Raw genomic sequence first — 20,208 nt, 5'->3', positions numbered from 1 at the left:
CCTGCATATTGGTGGTAGGATGACACTACGGCTCGAAAATATGCGGCAATGGTTTAATTGTACGTCTGTGGAACATCTATAAATAAAGTTCCAAACCACCTAATGATAATCAACCTTCAAAGGGAGCCAACAGAACAAGAAGAAAAGCAGAAGCATAAGGAGAAGAAGAAAAGTGCACGAAAATTAGTTATCAACATTTCTATCATTAGCTGTGTATTTCTTACTGTAATTGCATTAAAGTTAGTTTACCGAGAGTAATAACACGAAGAAACTACAGAAAATTCAAAAGGATTCTGGCTTCTGCTATCAGGTGTCGCTTCTCCGTAACCAGTGTTGCAAGATTAACGGCTAAGAAAAAGCTAAAGTAAACCAACGTTATCTGAGTTAGAGTGATCTTATCAACGGAATTTTATTTCCGCGTGTAACACACTTCTGCTGCTCAGATCATCAGAAGTGTGACTTCGTATATCGTTACGAGTACCGCTTCTGTGGAAAGAGGCTGAACAAATAGAACATTAACTGTGAAGACATAACAGACATAAGAATGTAGCATATAATTAATCAACTGCAAGCAGCGAGATTTGAGAACTCATTAAACACTGATGCTTAAGCCAAGAAGATAATATTGTAGAGGCTGTCTAACTGCAGGCTCCTTTTTTCTTTTTTTTTTTTTCGTGTCAGTTCTTGAAACGGAAGGGATAAGTGAGAGGCGTTATCTTCTTATCGACAACGATATAATTACAAACGAACTAATTTAGTCTTTACTAATGAGGGCTTAAGCGATCCAAAACTATCTGCAACTGCAGAATGTTAGCTGTTAAAGACTGAAAAATCATGTGAAAGGAGTAGGTGAGGCGCTTGAGAACAGTTGGTCATTTGTTGCGATTTTAAGGAAAACAGACCCTACAAGCAAGACACTGGTACGATTTTTTCTTGAGCAATGTAGAGCTTTGTTGAAACCTCACCAAGTTTCACTTAGGTGTATACTGATTTAAACACGCGCTGCTATCAAAATCCCATGTGTCCTTACACAGGAAACTTTGTAAAAAGACAATATTACCACATCTACATCCACAGCTACGCGGGTTGGCCAGAAATACGGAAACAGCGGAAGAAATGAATGCCTGGACATAAATCGAGATGCTAGCCAAGCCTCCAGGCTGCGCTGTTGTTCTATTTGACGACGGACAGCTCTTGTTCATGTCCTCTGTACGTTACACGTGTCCGTCGCAGTCAGGACGTTGTTCTGTGTAGTTGTGAGGCTATTATGTCAAGCATCGGTGCATTATAACGTGGTAAGGTTGCTGGTGGTTCGCTAATCAAGGTAACCGAAGTGTTTGTCGTTTCAAGAGACACCGTACCGACGATTTACAGTCATTTCCACAAGAAAGTGTATGCCATAATTTTAAATGTAACGCCCGTAGCGACATCACTGGTAGTGGTCTCGAATCTGTATTCAGTGCGCTTTTGCACAGTGGATAGATAAACAGTGTGAGAATTGAATGTTTTGTTTTGTTGCTTGCAATCTAAAAGAGTGCAAAGTATCTGAAGTATCACGAGGCAGTTTATCTTGTAAATCATCCAAATGTCCGTTAAGAAGCTATTTGGCTCGAACGAGGCAAAGTGGGTGCTTCAAGAGGATAATGATCCGAAACATTGCAGATGTCTCTGTACAGCGTGGAAGTAAGACAATGGGGTGTCCACGATGGATTGGCCTGCAATGTCTTCGAACTCAGCAGCATTAGTGGCAGAACAACTGAGAGAAAATCAGGAAAGCATTTCACATAAATTTTCTCAGCATGTTATAGTCTTAGATGGAGATTTCAATTTACCAGATAGAGACAGGGACACTCAGCTGTTTAGGACGGGTGGTAGGGACAGAGCATCGGGTGACATTATATTGTGTGCACTATGCGAAAATTACCTCGAGCAGTTAAACAGAGAACCGACTCGTGGAGATAACATCTTAGACCTACTGATAACAAACAGAACCGAACTTTTCGACTCTGTAAGCGCAGAACAGGGACTCAGTGATCATAAGACCGTTGCAGCATCCCACAATATGGAAGTAAATAGGAATATAAACAAAGGGAGGAAGGTTTATCTATTTAGCAAGAGTAATAGAAGGCAGATTTCAGACTACCTAATAGATCAAAATGAAAATTTCTGTTTTCCGACACTGACAATGTTGTGTGTTTATGGAAAAAGTTCAACGCAATCGTAAAATGCGTTTTAGACAGGTACGTGCCGAATAAAACTGCGAGGGACGGGAAAAACCCACCGTGGTTCAACAACAAAGTTAGGAAACTACTGCGAAAGCAAAGAGAGCTTCACTGCAAGTTTAAACGCAGCCAAAACCTCTCAGACAAACAGAAACTAAACGATGTCAAAGTTAGCGTAAGGAGGGCTATGCGTGAAGCGTTCAGTGAATTCGAAAGTAAAATTCTAATTACCGACTTGACAGAAAATCCTAGGAAGTTCTAGTCTTACATTACATCAGTAAGTGGCTCGAAACAGCATATCCAGACACTCCGGGATGATGATGGCATTGAAATAGAGGATGACACGCGTAAAGCTGAAATACTAAACACCTTTTTCCAAAGCTGTTTCACAGAGGAAGACCGCACTGCAGTTCCTTCTCTATATACTCGCACAAACGAAAAAATGGCTGACATCGAAATAAGTGTCCAAGGAATAGAAAAGCAACTGAAATCACTCAACTGGACCTGACGGGATACCAATTCGATTCTACACAGAGTACGCGAAAGAACTTGCCCCCTTCTAACAGACGTGTACCGCATGTCTCTAGAGGAACAGAAGGTTCCAAATGACTGGAAAAGAGCACAGGTAGTCCCAGTCTTCAAGAAGGGTCGTCGAGCAGATGCGCAAAACTATAGACATATATCTCTGACGCCGATCTGTTGTAGAATTTTAGAACATGTTTTTTGCTCGCGTATCATGTCGTTTCTGGAAACCCAGAATCTACTCTGTAGGAATCAACATGGATTCGGGAAACAGCGATCGTGTGAGACCCAACTCGCTTTATTTGTTCATGAGACCCAGAAAATATTAGATACAGGCTCCCAGGTAGATGCTATTTTCCTGAACTTCCGGAAGGCGTTCGATAGAGTTCCGCACTGTCGCCTGATAAAGAAAGTAAGAGCCTACGGAAGATAAGACCATCTGTGTGGCTGGATTGAAGAGTTTTAGCAAACAGAACACAGCATGTTGTTCTCAATGGAGAGACGTCTACAGATGTTAAAGTAACCTCTGGCTTGCCACGGGGGAGTGTTATGGGGCCATTGCTTTTCACAATATGTATAAATGACCTAGTAGATAGTGTCGGAAGTTGCATGCGGCTTTTCGCGGATGATGATGTACTATACAGAGAAGTTGCAGCATTAGAAAATTGTAGCGAAGTGCAGGACGATCTGCAGCGGATAGGCACTTGGTGCAGGGAGTGGCAACTGACCCTTAACATAGACAAATGTAATGTACTGTGAATACATAGAAAGAAGGATCCTTTATTGTATGATTATATGATAGCGGAACAAACACTGGTAGCAGTTACTTCTGTAAAATATCTGGGAGTACGCGTGCGGAATGATTTGAAGTGGAATGATCATATAAAATTAATTGTTGGTAAGGCGGGTGCCAGGTTGACATTCATTGGGAGAGCCCTTAGAAAATGTAGTCCATCAACAAAGGAGGTGGCTTACAAAACACTCGTTCGACCTATACTTGAGTATTGCTCATCAGTGTGGGATCTGTACCAGGTCGGGTTGACGGAGGAGATAGAGAAGATCCAAAGAAGAGCTGCGCGTTTCGTCACAGGGTTATTTGGTAAGCGTGATAGCGTTACGGAGATGTTTCGCAAACTCAAGTGGCAGACTCTGCAAGAGAGGCGCTCTGCATCGCGGTGTAGCTTGCTGTCCAGGTTTCGAGAGGGTGCGTTTCTGGATGAGGTATCGAATATATTGCTTCCACCTACTTATACCTCCCGAGGAGATCACGAATGTAAAATTAGAGAGATTCGAGCGCGCACGGAGGCTTTCTGGCAGTCGTTCTTCTCGCGAACCATACGCGACTGGAACAGAAAAGGGAGGTAATGACAGTGGCACGTAAAGTGTCCTCCGCCACACGCCGTTGGATGACTTGCGGAGTATAAATGTAGATGTAGATGTAGATGCAAATCCGATCGAAAATGTTTGGTCGTATATTAAGATGAAACTTGAAGGGAAGCCAATATATACGTCGACGTAGCTGTCATATAAACTCACAATGATGTGGAGATCGTTACCGAGAGAATATACAGAAAAACTCGTGAAAAGCATGCCAAAAACGTTCAAACTATAATCGTTAATGGCGGCGATTGTAATAACTATTATTGTGCAATAATCAAAAATTTATTTGGCAAATGCCATTTGTTTGTTTTTGGATGAATTACATTTACTTAAGATTTTTCCAATGTCTCAGCCTGGAACCTACTTTTCCCACATTTAGTTTTTGTGCTTATTCCACTTAAGATTGCTCCGGACGATTATGATTAGTACTGCTTCCATGGATTTTTCGCCAATAGTGTAATTGGACAGTTACGGATCTTTTCTTCTATTAATGTGCAGTACGTTATATTTATTTACGTTGTAGGTCCCTGCACCAGTAAACTGATCCTGCGCAAGCCTTCCTGCACTACAGCCTTACGGCGTTGAGCCTTCCTATAGTGAACCTTGTTTTAGTGAACAGAATAAGCAACGATCTCAGTGTTTCTATTCGGAGGACGTCACGAAATTATCTCGTTACTTCTGTCATACCTTTCATGTGATGGATGTAGGAGCAAAGTTACAGTTATTATCTCTCTCGTGAAAGCATAAAAACTCATTTACTCAGCGACGTGGGATAGCGGTTAATACATACCACTTTTATTCGGGAGAAGCAGTAAACGAACGCTCGTTCTGTTGACCTGATTTTATTCGACAGTTCTTTCCGTGGATCGCTGAACCCAAATGTCGGGACGGTTCCTTCGATAAGGGCACGGTCGATTTCTTCTCTCAGAGCACGTGCTCCATGTCTAATGACCTCCACGGCGACCGGACGCTGAACAGAGATAACCTCCCTTCCTTCTTTTGTTCCTCCTTGACGATAAAGCAATTGTACAGAAGGTAGATGTGTCAGCGAACCATCAAATATCATCCTGCGTTTAAACTACTTTCAGCAGACACGCTGAATTTTGTAACACATTATCTACCATAAAATTGAGGAACGCAGAGAAAACGTTGTGCAACGCCGAATATTTTATGTCTGTCTGTATTGCGGCGTATTTAAAGGGCAAAATTAAAAAAAAAAGAAAGCTCTATTTATGTGTGTTGCGTTCACCTGTAAGAAAATTATAAAATACCGACCTGATATCAGACTATTTTCCGTTATTAAACCAGTGCCGCACGGGGTTGCCGCGCGGCAGTCCTCCCTCAGGCATAGGTGTGTGTATTCTCCTTAGTTGAAGTTAGATTAAGTTGTGTAAGCCTAAGGACCTTTGGTCCCATATGAACTTACCACAAATTTCCAATTTTAAACCTGTGTTTTCCATGACCGTATTTAGTGAGATGGCACAGTGGTTAAGGCACTATTCTCGCATTAGGAAGAATGGGGTTCAAATTACCTCCATCTTTCCAGATTTACGTTTTGTGGATTTTTCTCAATCACTTAAGGCCAATGTCAGGATGGTGTACTTGAAGAGGGATCTGCCTCCGATCTGTCCCTAATGATTTCAGCGTCGATGGGACATACATTCAGATCTTCCATTATTCCACGATCACATTAGCGCTCTTTATTTCTAGAGCTTAATGAAACCGCATTTAAGTCCTACCGGATGTTATCACGTAACTTCTGAGGAAGATTTTGAAGCTACCTTGCAAGGAAAGCTCCTTCAATCGATTATATGTCAAACAGGAATGAGACCTTAGCCAAAAGCGGTTTCACTGTTTCTTTTTCAACAGCTCTGTCAATTTATTTTCTTATTACATTTTGACAAAGAATCGATAGAGGAGGAAACTTTTCCTTCATATTTGAAGAAGCATCGACACTTATGTAGAGTAGAAATTTGTAGAAAATCTAGATGAAGATGAATTCATCAGGTTTCGATTCACAACCTTTGATCTAAGAATGCTATTTATTATCAATACTCTCGCAAATTTCTCCTAGTTATCCCATAGTTTACAGAGCAACACTGAAATGTATTCACTACGGTTAAGGGATAGTCTACTTATTTCAATAGCAGAAGGCACCATAAGCAAAATATTAATCCTATGAAATATGTAATATTACGTGGAATGATTAGAAAGTATCAGCAAACAATTTTTAAGTAGGTTTTTGGCTTAAGTATTTGTATCAGCAGGTACATACATCATAGCACTACGCTAAAATAATTTACTCAAAATTTCTCACGGCGAGCAAGTACTTTTCCTCTAGTATAGAATGTGTCACATTGTTTCCGCTAAGATACATACCAACAGACTCGTACACTACAACCTTCAGGTGGCGGCGTACATTACACTGTGCTCACATTAACATTGCAAATTACCTCGTTTAGAGAATGCATCCTTTCTCTGCGTTATTCACCGATTTTGACTATACAGAGTTTACTGGATGAATTACACCGAAGAGCCAAAGAAACGGGTAACCTGCCTAATATCGATTAGTGCCCCCGCGAGCACACCAAAGTGCCGCAACTCGACGTGGCATGGACTCGACTAATGTCTGAAGTAGTGCTGGAGGGAATTGACACCATGAATCCTGCAAGGCTGTCCGTACATACGAGGAGGTGGAGATCTCTTCTGAACAGTACGTTACAAGGCATCCCAAATATGCTCAACAATGTTCATGTCTGTGGAGTTTTGTTTAAACTCGAAAGAATGTTCCTGGAGCCACTCTGTAGCAATTCTGGACTGTGGGGTGTCGTATTGTCCTGCTGGAATTGTCGAAGTCCGTCTGTATCCACAATGGACATGAATGGATGCATGAAATTACAGTGAAATTCTGACCATTAGTTGCTTACAGGCATTGATTAACATCGACGGGACCAGTTGGAAATGTGTGCCCTCACCGAGACCCGAACCCGGGATCTCCTGCTTATAGGGCAGACGCTCTATCCAACTGAGCCATTGAGGACACAGAGGATAGTGCGACTGCAGGGACTTATCTTTGGCACTCCCCCGTGAGACCCACATTTCCAACTTACTGTCCACACACTACATTTGTTGTGCCCCTGCCCACTATTCTCATTACTCGCGGCAGTCAATCTACCGACTCCCGTAAGATTTTGAGCAATGTGAGTGCATCCACACTGAAGAAGATCATTGGCCGGTAAGCCTTTTCCATATGAATGTGAGATCTGTTCTTTCGGACATATCCGCACAACATTGTAAAGTAAGTGTAGAGTGGTTCTCAAGACTAATGTTGATCTGAACACAGCTGTGCTTCGTTAGAGTTGGTCCTGCTGGACTTCGTATAGTCTTGCTTTTCTTATACCTTTAACTCTTTTATCCATTCGATTATAGGGGGACTTGTGGTATAATGTGAACACCTATTTATGTAACATTGACTTATTATGCTGCTCGCATTAAGCTGCGGTTGTCAAGGCTATAGAGAAGCCCAGCTGACTTGTTTAAGATCCCACCATTGTGGGCCTTGTTATGTTATGAGGATTGACACTGAGCGCTAGCAGGGGTGATCAGACATGCAGGGCCGACAGTTTTTGATGGAGCCTTCCTAGAATTCCACGAATGTGATCACAAGGAAACCATATAAAACGTAAGTCAAAGTGGGTGGATTATGATTTCATTTCGGTTCCTCGCTAGTATGAGTCCAGAACTTAGCCTAAGCGGCGATCTTCTAGGACTGTGCGTTCTCTAGAACTGCGGGCCAGTCCCACTGTGCCAGCTTTTCAAATTATTTGTTCTGAAGCCATCTCACGAATCAGTGCTGGGAATGTTACGCGCCAATGTTATGGTGATTACTTTTGAAATAATGAACAATTTATTTACTTTTTCTCGTCAGTCTCGTTTTAATTTGACTGGCCCTTACGGAAGAGCAAACACCCGGTTACTCGCTGTTCACCCAGCTACACTGGTCACTTATTGCTATGCCTGGAGAAGTTTTTAACCACTTCCCACCATGAATTGTCTTCTTAGTATGAGTTTTTAAAATAGAGCCAACCATACTAGACTATTTAACGGGCCAGCGCTATGTTGATGGCATTCTTCAACCACATGTGCAATCATTCCTGTATGGTCTACCAGTGGCACTTTTCCAGTGTACACATACAGCTCGAGTTAGGTCGTGTTCAGACTCTTCCACGGCTGGCCTGCTTCCCAGACTTACACCTACAGAGCACGTGTGGGACCAGTTGAAACGCCAAATGCCGCCGTGTCACTCTGTACCTGAGTTGAGAGTGGTTGTTCAGGATTTGTGGGCCAATATGCCTTAGAGTAACATCAGACGTTTAATCAACTCGATGCCGGACCGTGTTGTGGATGTATTGCTGCTAAATGTGGTCCAACGCGTTATATATTTTGCATTGCATTTGTATACATGTCCCCACTGTATTTGTTTGCAAGTCTTGACTTTGGGACCAAGTGAATCTCTCATCTGTATCATTATGTCTAGTAAATTTCATTTTGTTCCGATGCTCCTCTCTTGGTGAGCTGTTTTTACTGTTCCAGAGTGTATGATGCAGTAACATTTTACGAGCTTCTACAGACCACCAGCAACATTCAAACGATATGTTTAGGCGAGCTATTCGTATGGAAGTAGGTATATGCACTATCGCCCGAACGCTAATGATTAGAGTATGATGGAACAACCAAAGTAGCTGCTTGTTATTTGTAATTACATCAAAGAGGTAAGTGAAAATCCTTGTAGAACACTTTCGATTGATTCCAGTAAGATAGGCCACAACTCGCTGGAATTGGTCCAAGAGATATCATCGTGGTCTACCGACAACGTTAACCACATACATCGCAACGAGGTGTCAGTATATTATCAGTCCAAGTACGAACCGTTGTAATTCTCCTTCCACCACAGATCCAGCTACTTAACTACATTACTGCGGATACTATTATACTTTTTCCTCTGATCAGTACTTCTCACGACGCTTCACTCACTTCTTGAAACTTTGTGGTAGTCAACCAAACCGATATATTCGTTCGCTCGAGCACATTTTTTCGTCATTACTGATATTCGTACATGACGAAGCTGATGAAGGTCGTCATATCGCCATAGGAGGTAACTGCACGGCTATTAATAGCGAAATATCGCGAACAGCAGCGAAAGACAACTTAAGTCCTGTTTATCTACGTCTGTCTACTCGGTAATCACTGCGCTGATCATTTACTCTAGTAATTTTTAATAATAATGTTCAATGGCGGGAGCGATCTACACTTAAACATGGAATCCGAACAGCGTATCGTACCTGGAGAGTCATCACCTCATTGTGAGATATCGGCTAGGTAAAAGGCAGACTGAAATATACCGTGGTCCGACTGGTATACGATCCCGTAACCTTTCTGTTTCCAGACACACTCTTTACCACTCGATCACCAGGCCACGAGTAGTGTGTAATAACGCTCCCTCTGCCACCATATCGGGGCGTTTCTGTATTTATGCATTCCTCTTTGTCTCTCGAACGTAAACGCGAGATTGGAGTCACTCTAGTAGGAACCACAGATCGCATTGTCGTGCGTTATTTAGCTTTATTCCATACTTTCCAAGCCATCGAGCACTTGCTCCTTGTATCATAGCCGCACCCCGTCTAATTAACTCAGAGCGAGGAGCAGACAGAATAACAAATGAAGTAAGCCTTTCCATGTGCAGTGATGTGTCACAGTGCCACCTGCTCTGGTTACGTCACTGGACGGAAGAGAGTGTTTATGGCCGAGATTTTCACTCGTTGAAACTGCCGGCTCTGCCGCGAAGGACCGCGCAGCTGTTCTGCCTCAGGGCGGAGTTTATTTTCTGTTGCTAAACTAACTTATAAAGCGACACTTCCTTAAATAAGTGAGTTCTGGAGGTTCTGGCACGGAAATCTGTTAAAAACTTCCGCTGCTTCCTCTCGGAGTCGTACCGCATCTCAGGGCGCGTGCAGACGGCCAAAATGTAACAATGGCTTTTATCGAAAGAAATAGAAAGGCACGGGACATCTTTCGCGTCACATCTTCGTCGTTTAAATGTTTAAAAATCACTAAAACACGTCTAACTTTGTGAGGTTTCTCATTTATATGAGAGTATGCAGTTCGGACATGGGTTTCGATTCCTTTTTTTCAGGTTAGGCAGAAACATTTGTGTTCTGAATGTGTGATCAAACGATATCTGCAGCTAACGTTTTCATGTCTTTCCTGTTGAATCCTCTACCTGTCATTATACAGTAATAAATTTTCTGATAGAACTGGGATTTTGAGCTAGGGTTTGTTGTTCCGTCTACATACAAACCATCAGCGACGGATTGACTTGACCACTATTATTTTCTGTTTACTTGCATTAGCTGTTCTGCAATATTTTAGAAACCATAATATTTTCCGCCTGGAATGTTATTAAACGCATTTATTTACGACCGTGGCTTCGGCTATTGTACCATTCTCAAGTAATTGCACTCTGTGAACTGAATCAATGCATATTCATTCCTCTGCAGTAGACACCGTCCTCATGTCATTCTTTTTTACATATGTTATACAGAATACATAAGAAACATGATTTCTCATCATCTGTATAAAAGAATGCAATTCATTAATATATTGCAGTTGTGAAGGTTTCGACGAAATAGATACCGTCGACAAACAGTGTGAGAGAGATGACAATTTCATATTACATAAAATAACATCGATGATTTTAATTATTTACTGACAAAGTAGTCAAAAGGAAAGTAGCATACGTTAAAATAAAGTCACTGGAAGCTCGTGCGAATGGGTGTGTTGGGAGGGCTATCAAGAGTCATGCACCAAAGATACTAAAGGTAACTCAAGACTCAAGTAGTATCGTTTCCTGTGGATGCTGTGTTCTCTACAGGAAGTACAGAATCTACCAACAAATCCGAGTTGCTGTCTGCCACTAAAACTGAAATTGAATCAGTGAGACCCACTTCATCTATTGGGAAAACGTTAGTGTCCCGTTTCAGTGGGAGGCGAACATAAAAGAGTAGGGGTCTATTAGTTGCCGACAGTTCAAACGTGCGGCGAATATTCACTTAGGGAAATGACAGCAAGGCTGGGAAGGAACACCATGTGCACACAGTGTGTGTGCCTGGAGGCCCCATTCAACGTGTTCAAGAGGCTATTTCAGTGCACACTGAGAGAACATGGTGTAACCAAATGCATATTGTGGAGCACGTTGGGATAAACAATGCCTGTCGTCTAGGCTTTGAGGTCATACTCGGATCATTCCAGAGACTTGGAGAGAACGTTGAGGCTATCAGCCTTGATCATCGAGTTTCAGTAAAGCCCACAATCTGCATCGTTGTTCGCAGAACATATTGTAGCCCCCTGGTTACGAGACGAGTGGAAGGCTTGCACCACAGACTTTGAATGTTTTGTGAGAAGTTAGGTTGCGACTTCCTAGACTTGCACCACAGGGTTGAGAATTTTGAGGTCCCGCTAACTCGGTTAGGTGTGCCTACACATCAGAGGTTGCTATCCAAATAGTTGACTGTGTGTGGGATGCACAAAAGGGCTTCTAAAATTAGGTGATTCTCTATCAAGTCTAGATAACGATAGCTGTAGGAGACCGGGAAGTATCAGTGCACAATCCAAAGAAGTATTCCAACAGACGAGAGTATTAAAGTCCTAGTGAGTAACTGCTGAAACATCCGCAACAAAGTGTCAGTGTTTGAAGCACTTCTAAAAAGCAGTGAAGCTCACATAATAATCAGAACCGAAGGCTGGCTAGAACCCGAAACTGACAGAAGTGAGATTGCTGGAGAATATTTAAACATATACTGAAAGGATAGGCTAATAGGAAATGGAGGTGATGTATTTGTTGTACTAGACAAGAAAATCACATCAAAGAAGATAGAAATTGAAGCTGCGTGCGAGACTGTTTGGGTAAGGCTCACTATCAGAGGTGGTCCCTTCTTTCAGGAGTGCTAGTTCTGCAAGGTTCGCAGGAGAGCTTCTGTAAAGTTTGGAAGGTAGGAGACGAGGTACTGGCAGAAGTAAAGCTGTGAGGACGGGGTGTGAGTCCTGCTTGGGTAGCTTAGATGGTAGAGCACTTGCCCGCGAAAGGCAAAGGTCCAGAGGTCGAGTCTCGGTCCGGTACACAGTTTTAATCTGCCAGGAAGTTTCATATCAGCGCACACTCCGCTGCAGAGTGAAAATCTCATTCTGGTCATTAAATTATTACTGGATTTTTCTAAAGTAAAATGTTCAAATGTGCGTGAAATCTCATGGGACTTAGCTGTTAAGGTCATCAGTCCCTAAGCTTACACAATACTTAACCTAAATTATCCTAAGGGCAAACACACACACCCATGCCCGAGGAGTCGAACCTCCGCCGGGACCAGCCACACAGTCCATGACTGCAGCGCCTTAAGACCTCTCGGCTAATCCCGCGCGGCTTCTAAGGCCAGACTGGCCTCCTGATGTAGCCCGAAACTTAGAGAAAACCCGAGTTCGCTAGTACGTAAGTTACCCAATCATACTGTAATTATCAGAGGAGACTTTAATCAACCAATAATCAATTGGTATAATTATTGTTCTGTTAGTGTCGTGTGTGACAAGATACCCTGTAAAATATTACTAGATGCGTTCTCTGAAAACTATCTATAAACATATATCGCAATCCCAGTCATGATGGAAACATACTGGATCTAATGGCAACAAACAGACCTGACGTCTTTCAGAATGTCCACATTGAAGGTAGTATCAGTGACCATGAGACAGCTCTAGCAACAAAGAGTACCGAAGTGCAAAGGAAACTAAAATAAGAAGAAAGATCCATGTTTTCAATAAATTAGATAAGGAAGCAGTACTGTCATATCTGAATAAGGAAATTGAAACTTTTAGCTCAGGACAGGAGCATGTAGAGGAACTATGGCTGAAGTTTAAAATAATAGTTGGCCATGGACTTAATAGATATGTACCAAGTAAATCAGTTCATGATGGGAGGGACACTCCATGGTGCAACCATCACTATAAAGAAACAGACTACTGCACAATATGTTGAATGTTACGTCTGGCGTGTTCCAGATCTGTCTCGAGGAGCGTTAAGTGCAAAGCTTGTTATGAAACAAATCTTTGATCATACGTGGCGAGCGAGTGCATTGCTCGTTCTTTTCTCTATATTCTTAACATAATTCATCGTTGACTTTGGCCACTGTACACAACGTAAACACCGCCACAGTGATAATAACAAATTGGGTGTACAACAGGTTATATTTGTTATTTATGGGTCGCCCAACCACAGAAACGCTCTAGGGTAGTGAGGGCTCTAGAAATCTAAGCAGAGACGGTAACACTTATTTATTTGCTCTAATCATTGACACAAAGCACAGTAAAGCTAACACGAGAAAATTCTCTAAAACTCAAATCTGTGCCTGAAAATAGGAAAGATTGTACGGAGAAAGCGCAACGAAATCTACTGTACTGGGCAGCTCGCAGAATCAAAGTTAACGCTGTAACTAGACGCAAAAACTTATAACGTGACAACGTAAGCAAGTAACGAGCTGTTTAGAACGTAGATGACGCCATCGCAATTTACGACACTTGCTTTTCTCCAAATCAGCTGGTGTGCCCCAGTTAGCACCATAGGAGGCCGGAGACTGCCTGTCAATGACGGCCCAGACACGAATACACTCCAATTTGTACTTTCAATAAAGTCAACATGGAGGGGACGACTCAGATTTGTTGCAAATGTGATGGTCAAGAATATTACTTACTACGTGAAGAAGCCAGGGAATGCAGAAGCAATTTCCCACTCTTTGTGTACAAAAGGCACAGTAATGAACACGAGGTTGGTATCAGCCTTGAGCAGTGTTTCCTCAATTAGTAGGATGCCTCGTACCAGGCATGGTGGTGGGCTAGCTCAATGAGATTGGATGGCCAACATTTTGGAGCAAAAGTATCCATCTTTCTCACACTGTTCAGGCATCTCTGTCTTCAAAGTGTGTGCAGAAAAGGCAAAATGTCAAACTCAATTATTCTCTAGGGATGGCTGTGGCCACACAGCGCCCCCTGTTCACAACAAACACAACAAACTAGAGCACCAGATGTGTACACAACAGCGAATTGTCGTCCATGAAGACGAATGCCTTGCCCATATGCTTCCGATATGGTTGCAATATCAGTCGGAGGATGGCATTCACGTATCGTACAGCCTTTATGGCGTCTTCCATGACCACCAGCGGCGTACGTCGGCTCCATATAATGGCACCCCAAAACAGCTGGGAACCTTCGCCTTGCTGCGCTCGCTGGACAATGTGTCTAAGACGTTCAGCATGACCAGGTTACCTCCAAACACGTCTCCGACGATTGTCTGGTTGAAGGCGTATGTGACACTCATCGGTGAAGAGAACGTGATGCCAATCCTGAGCGGTCCATTCCACATGTTTTTGGGCCCATCTGCACCGCGCTCCACGGTGTCGTGGTTCAAAGATGGAGCTCGCAATGGACGTCGGGAGTGAAGTTGCACATCATGCAGCCAATTGCGCACAGTTTGAGCCGTTACACGACGTCGTGTAGCTGCACGAAAAGCATTATTCAATACGGTGGCGTTGCTGTCAGGATTCCTCCGGGCCATAATCCGTAGGTAGCGGTGATCCACTGCAGCAGTAGTCCTTGGGCGGCCTGAGCGAGGCATGTAATCGACAGTTCCTGTCTCTCTGTATCTCCCCATGAGCGAACAATATCGCTTTGGTTCACTCCGAGACGCCTGGACACTTCCCTTTTTGAAAGTCCTTCTTGGCACAAAGTAACAATGCGGATGCGATCGAAGCGCGGTATACTCGCAGACCGTCGAGGCATGGTTGAACTACAGACAACACGAGCCGTGTACCTCCTTCCTGGTGGAATGGCTGGAACTGATCGGCTGCCGGACCCCCTCCGTCTGATAGGGGCTGCTCAAGCATGGTTGTTTGCATCTTTGGGCGGGTTTAGTGACATCTCTGAACAGTAAAAGGGACTGCCTCTGTGATACAATATCCAAAGTCAACGTCTATGTTCAGGAGTTCTGGGAACCGGGATGATGCAAAACTGTTTTGATGTGTGTATAACGTATGAAAAATGGTTCAAATGGCTCTGAGCACTATGGGACTTAACATCTGAGGTCATCAGTTCCCTAGAACTACTGAAACCTAACTAACCAAAGGACATCACACACATCCATGCCCGAGGCAGGATTCGAACCTACGACAGTAGCAGTCGCGCGGTTCCGGACTGAAGCGCCTAGAACCGCTCGGCCACCGCGGCCGGCTATAACGTATGAATTCGAGAAGTGGAATGTATCAATTACCTTCTCCATCCATGTGTTACTAGGACAACTGAATTTGCGAAGACCAGGTGTGTTATGCAGAATGGCCCAATGTACAGGAAAAATATCAGGGACAGACGGGTATTGCGGAAGCAGTCACAAGTATCAGAAAAGTGGCAGTGCTACAACAAGGAGGAATACGAAGAACGTGAATCCACGTGTCTTCTACGTAGGATAGAAGCTGCTGGTGAGAAAGCACTGCTTCTTCTTCAAGAATAAATCACAGAAGCTACTTTCCCTGTACATTGGACCATTCTGGATAACACACCTTGTCTTCGCAAATTGAGCTGTCCTAGTGACACATGGATGGAGGAGGTAATTCGTACATACATCTACATCTACTTGCATACTCAGAAAATTACATTTAAGTGCCTGGCAGAGGGTTTATCGAACCACCTTCACAATTCTCTATTATTCCAATCTCGTACAGAGCGCGGAAAGAACGAACGCCTATACCTTTCCGTACGAGCTCTGATTTCCATTATTTTATCGTGGTGATCGTTTGTCCCTATGTAGGTCGGAGCCAATAAAATATGTTCGCATTCGGAGGAGAAAATTGGTGATTGGTATTTCGTGAGAGGATTCCGTCACGACGAAATCGCCTTTCTTTTAATCGTGACCAGCCCAAATCCTGTATCATTTTAGTGACACTCTCTCCCATATTTCGCGATAATACAAAACGTGCTGCCCTTCTTTGAACTTTTTCGATGTACTCCGTCACTCCTGTCTGGTAATGATCCCACACTGCGCAACAATATTCTAAAAGAAGACAGACAGGCGTAGCGTAGGCAGTCTCCTTAATAGATCTGTTACATTTTCTAAGTGTCTTGCCAATAAAACGCAGTCTTCGGTTAGCCTTCCCTACAACATTTTCTGTGTGTCCTTTCCAATTTAAGTTGTTGGTAATTGTAATTCCTAGGTATTTAGCAGAATTTACGGCCTTAATGTTTGACTGATTTATTGTGTAACCGAAGTTTAACGGATTCCTTTTAGCACTTATGTGGATGACCTCACACTTTTCGTTATTTAGAGTCAACTGACAATTTTCGCAACATTCAGATATCTTTTATAGATCGTTCTGCAGTTTGTTTTGATCTTCCGATGACTTTATTAGTCGATAAACGACAGCGTCATCTGCAAACAACTGAAGACGGCTGCTCTCGTTGTCTCCCGAATCGTTTATATAGATAATGGACAGCAAAGAGCTTATAACACTACCTTGGGGAAAGTCAGAAATCACTTCTGTTTTACTCGATGACTTTCCGTCACTTATTACGAACTGTGACCTCTCTGACTGGAAGTCACAAATCCAGTCACATAACTGAGACGATATTCCGTAAGTACGCAATTTCACTATAAGCCGCTTGTATGGTACAGTGTCAAAGGCCTTCTGGAAATCCAGAAATACGGAATGGATCTGAAATCACTTGTCAATAGCATTCAACACTTCATGCGAATAAAGCGCTAGTTGTGTTTCACAAGAACGTTGTTTTCTAAACCTATGTTGACTTTGTGTCAATAGACCGTTTTCTTCGAGGTAATTCACAATGTTCGAACACAATATATGTTCCAAGATCCTGCTGCATGTCGACGTCAATGATATGGGCCTGTAATTAAGCGGATTACTCGTACTACCTTTCTTGAATATTGGTGTGACCCGTGCAACTTTCCAGTCTTTGACGAAGTGGCCGTGCGGTTCTAGGGGCTGCAGTCTGGAACCGCGAGACCGCTACGGTCGCAGGTTCGAATCCTGCCTCGGTCATGGATGTGTGTGATGTCCTTGGGTTAGTTAGGTTTAACTAGTTCTAAGTTCTAGGGGAGTAATGACCTCAGAAGTTGAGCCCCATAGTGCTCAGAGCCATTTTTTTATGTCTTTGGATACGGATCTTTCGTCAAGCGAACGGTTCTATACGATTGTGAAGTATTGAGCTAATGCATCAGCATACTCTGAAAGAAACCTAATTGGTATTCAGTTCTCAAGTGTGAAGCCATTCATACATTATATAGTTATTTTAGTTAATGGTGTATGATTTGTATTTATTATGAAGTTTGCTATGCATGTTGTAATGGAACAGACAGTCAGCTAGTCGCTTGCAAAATTCACGAAACTACACGCATTTCCTGCTTCTGTCACATATATTCACCAAAACTAGTCTGGCCCGACACTGTTCGGCAATGGGCTAACTTCTTCAGATGCCTGCTGTTGATAAATCCGTACATTGTGTTGTACAATTTTCTTGCGAAATTATGTTTTTGGTGGGCGAGCCTTTTGTGTTAAGTGGCGAAACATTGCGTCCTTTACGAAGAAAACGTAATTTAAGCTAACATGTGCGATAAGCTGGTAGTGAGAAACTATTGCGGTAAATAAAAATAACAGGAGCATAAAAAGTGTGCAGGTTTGTAAATATCGGAAGATAGTCGTTGACATCAATCATTTCCATTGCAATAGAAGCAAATTTCAGAGTTCACATTGATTCTGTCCAAAGTATTTTTCTAATGGTGTCTGTCTGTCTGTGGAAGGTCCCAAAATGTTACTCCATTGTAACTACGTACAGTGACAGACCAAAAATAGGGAAACACTATAAACACCACACATTATCACGCCTAATACGGTGTAGGAAACATGCTGGCATTTAAAACAGCTTCTAGTTGTCTCGGAATGGATAAATACAGTTCCTGTATGGTATTCGAGGAGCTTTTGTGCCGCTGTTCCTTGCAAAATAGTAACGATGATGTAGGTGGATAGCGATCACGCGCGTTCCTCTCCAAAGTAGGCCACAATGGCTCAATAATATTGAGATCTGGTGACTGTAGAGACCAGAAAAGGTGCGAAAATTAATCCTCGTGCTCAAAACCCAGTTCTGAATGATGCGAGGGTTTGTGAACGGCGGGCCCTGTCGTGTAGGAGCACAGCGTCACCATTGGGAAACGAACATTGTACCACGGCATAGAACCGATCAGCCAAAATGAGCACATAACCATTGTCAGTAACGCGACCTTGCAGAGTAACCGTGGCCCCTTGGGTATGGCTTCCCAAATTATCAACGAACCTCCGTAATGTTTCACTCTTGAGATGTAAACTGGGCAAGAAGCTGGAAACAGTGTGAAACAAGACCAAATGACTTTCTTCCATTCCTCCACAGTCCAGGTTTTATTGCTTCGGAACCACGTTTTCCCGATACGGACATTTGAATCACTGCTGAGTGGTTTTGGGATTCGAGCTGGCCCTACAATTTCCTGCTTATGCAGCTCCCTTCGTGTTGTTCTGGTGCTAACAGGGTTCGCTAGTGCGACATACAGTTCTGCAGTGACTTCTGTTGTTGTCGACCTCTTATTTTTCGTCACACTCCTCTTCAGTTACCTTCGGTCGCAATCGCTCAGTACACACTTTCGTCCGAGTTGTGACTTAGAGGATGATGTTTTTACGCTTTCTCTGTATGCGGTATAAATCTGCGATATGGTGCCTCTTGGAACACTGAACATTTAGTCTACCTTGGTCAGAAAGCATCCCCCATACGACCATCAATAATTTACCCACGTTCGAATACTCCGAGCTCCGACAGAATGCATTCACAACTACTGAACGTGACTGATACTTTCAGTGTACTGAGGAGATTGCAAGGGTCAAATACAAGAGCGCGGCATCCGGGTTTGGCTGGCATCTGTATGCGTTTGTCGCGGTGTTTCCATATGTTTGTCCAGCCCCAGTTTTTTTTTCTGAACAGATACTAGTAAGAGACAAGACATTCCCAATATGAGACAATTGACACAATGAGTGCAAATTTGAGTCATTCCTTACAAGAAGACGGGAACCAGTAACAATTAAGTAACAGCATGGGAGAAATATTATGTACATAATTACGTACGGTATGATGAACCAGAATACTGAAAAATACATTTAATTTACTTGACAATGTTATCACTGGCATAGATATTTATAAACCACGATCATAAATATTTTGACCTGCTCATACAGCTTAAAGTGCAGCGCGCTAACTATCGAATGTGCACGGCGGGTTAACGGCCGTTGTCCTGACGTACTGGCCAGGCTGAGTGTGATTTTCAGACGGTTTTGCACACTGGCTTTGGCAAACATAGGACTGGATAGCAAGTCTCCATCTCAGATAATACAGTACACACACTGCCAAAATAGACGTAACACAGAGAACAAACTCCTCAGCTGACGACTGTGGTGATAGGAAGTGTATCTGGGCAGAAAGTTAAAAGCAAAGTAAAATGATTTATCCATTCGTGAAAAAACGCGGGCCCTGTACGACGGGATAATCTCTAGAAGAGTGATTTTAATTATTAGTTCAATAAAAGGAGAACTGGTGCTGCGTGGGAAACAATGTATTACATACACTGTAACATGGCAGAGCAACCACCAGAGGGGCTGGTCTTGTTATAAAACTCGTTTCTCAATGTATGAACACATGTTAGCGTGGCAGTATTGCCAGTTTAGCGGGGAAAATACTCCGGTACGTGACATAGGACGGCTTTACCAAAATTCGTGCTTGACAGAGGGGCTCGCCGTGTCGTCTGCGGTATCAGCTTCGAGCTTGACATAGCTTGTGAGACTCCCCTACGAAACAGTGTGGAGGCTGAAGTGGCCTCAGTTTGCACCTGTCCGCGCCTTCAGTCCTTCGGCGCACCGCAGCGGCGATGCACTCTTTCTGCGCGAGGTTACCACGCGTGATGCTT

At 43.1% G+C, this 20,208-nt stretch overlaps 1 protein-coding gene and 1 non-coding gene across 2 annotated transcripts in view; one reads left to right on the top strand and one right to left on the bottom strand.

The window, feature by feature from the left end:
* Positions 1-20,208, top strand: part of LOC126298822 (polypeptide N-acetylgalactosaminyltransferase 16-like) — a 535,244-nt gene that overhangs the window by 7,484 nt on the left and 507,552 nt on the right. The gene's annotated exons all lie outside the window — the stretch shown is intronic.
* Trnai-uau (transfer RNA isoleucine (anticodon UAU)) lies at positions 7,091-7,165 on the bottom strand. The gene has a single exon. It is a non-coding gene; the product is annotated as a tRNA-Ile (tRNA).

The sequence above is a fragment of the Schistocerca gregaria genome, chromosome X, assembly GCF_023897955.1.
Source record: "Schistocerca gregaria isolate iqSchGreg1 chromosome X, iqSchGreg1.2, whole genome shotgun sequence".
Classification (NCBI taxonomy): Eukaryota; Metazoa; Arthropoda; class Insecta; order Orthoptera; family Acrididae; genus Schistocerca; species Schistocerca gregaria.
The sequence above is the reverse complement of the archived record's forward strand: the minus strand, read 5'-3'. Positions and strand labels throughout refer to the sequence as shown.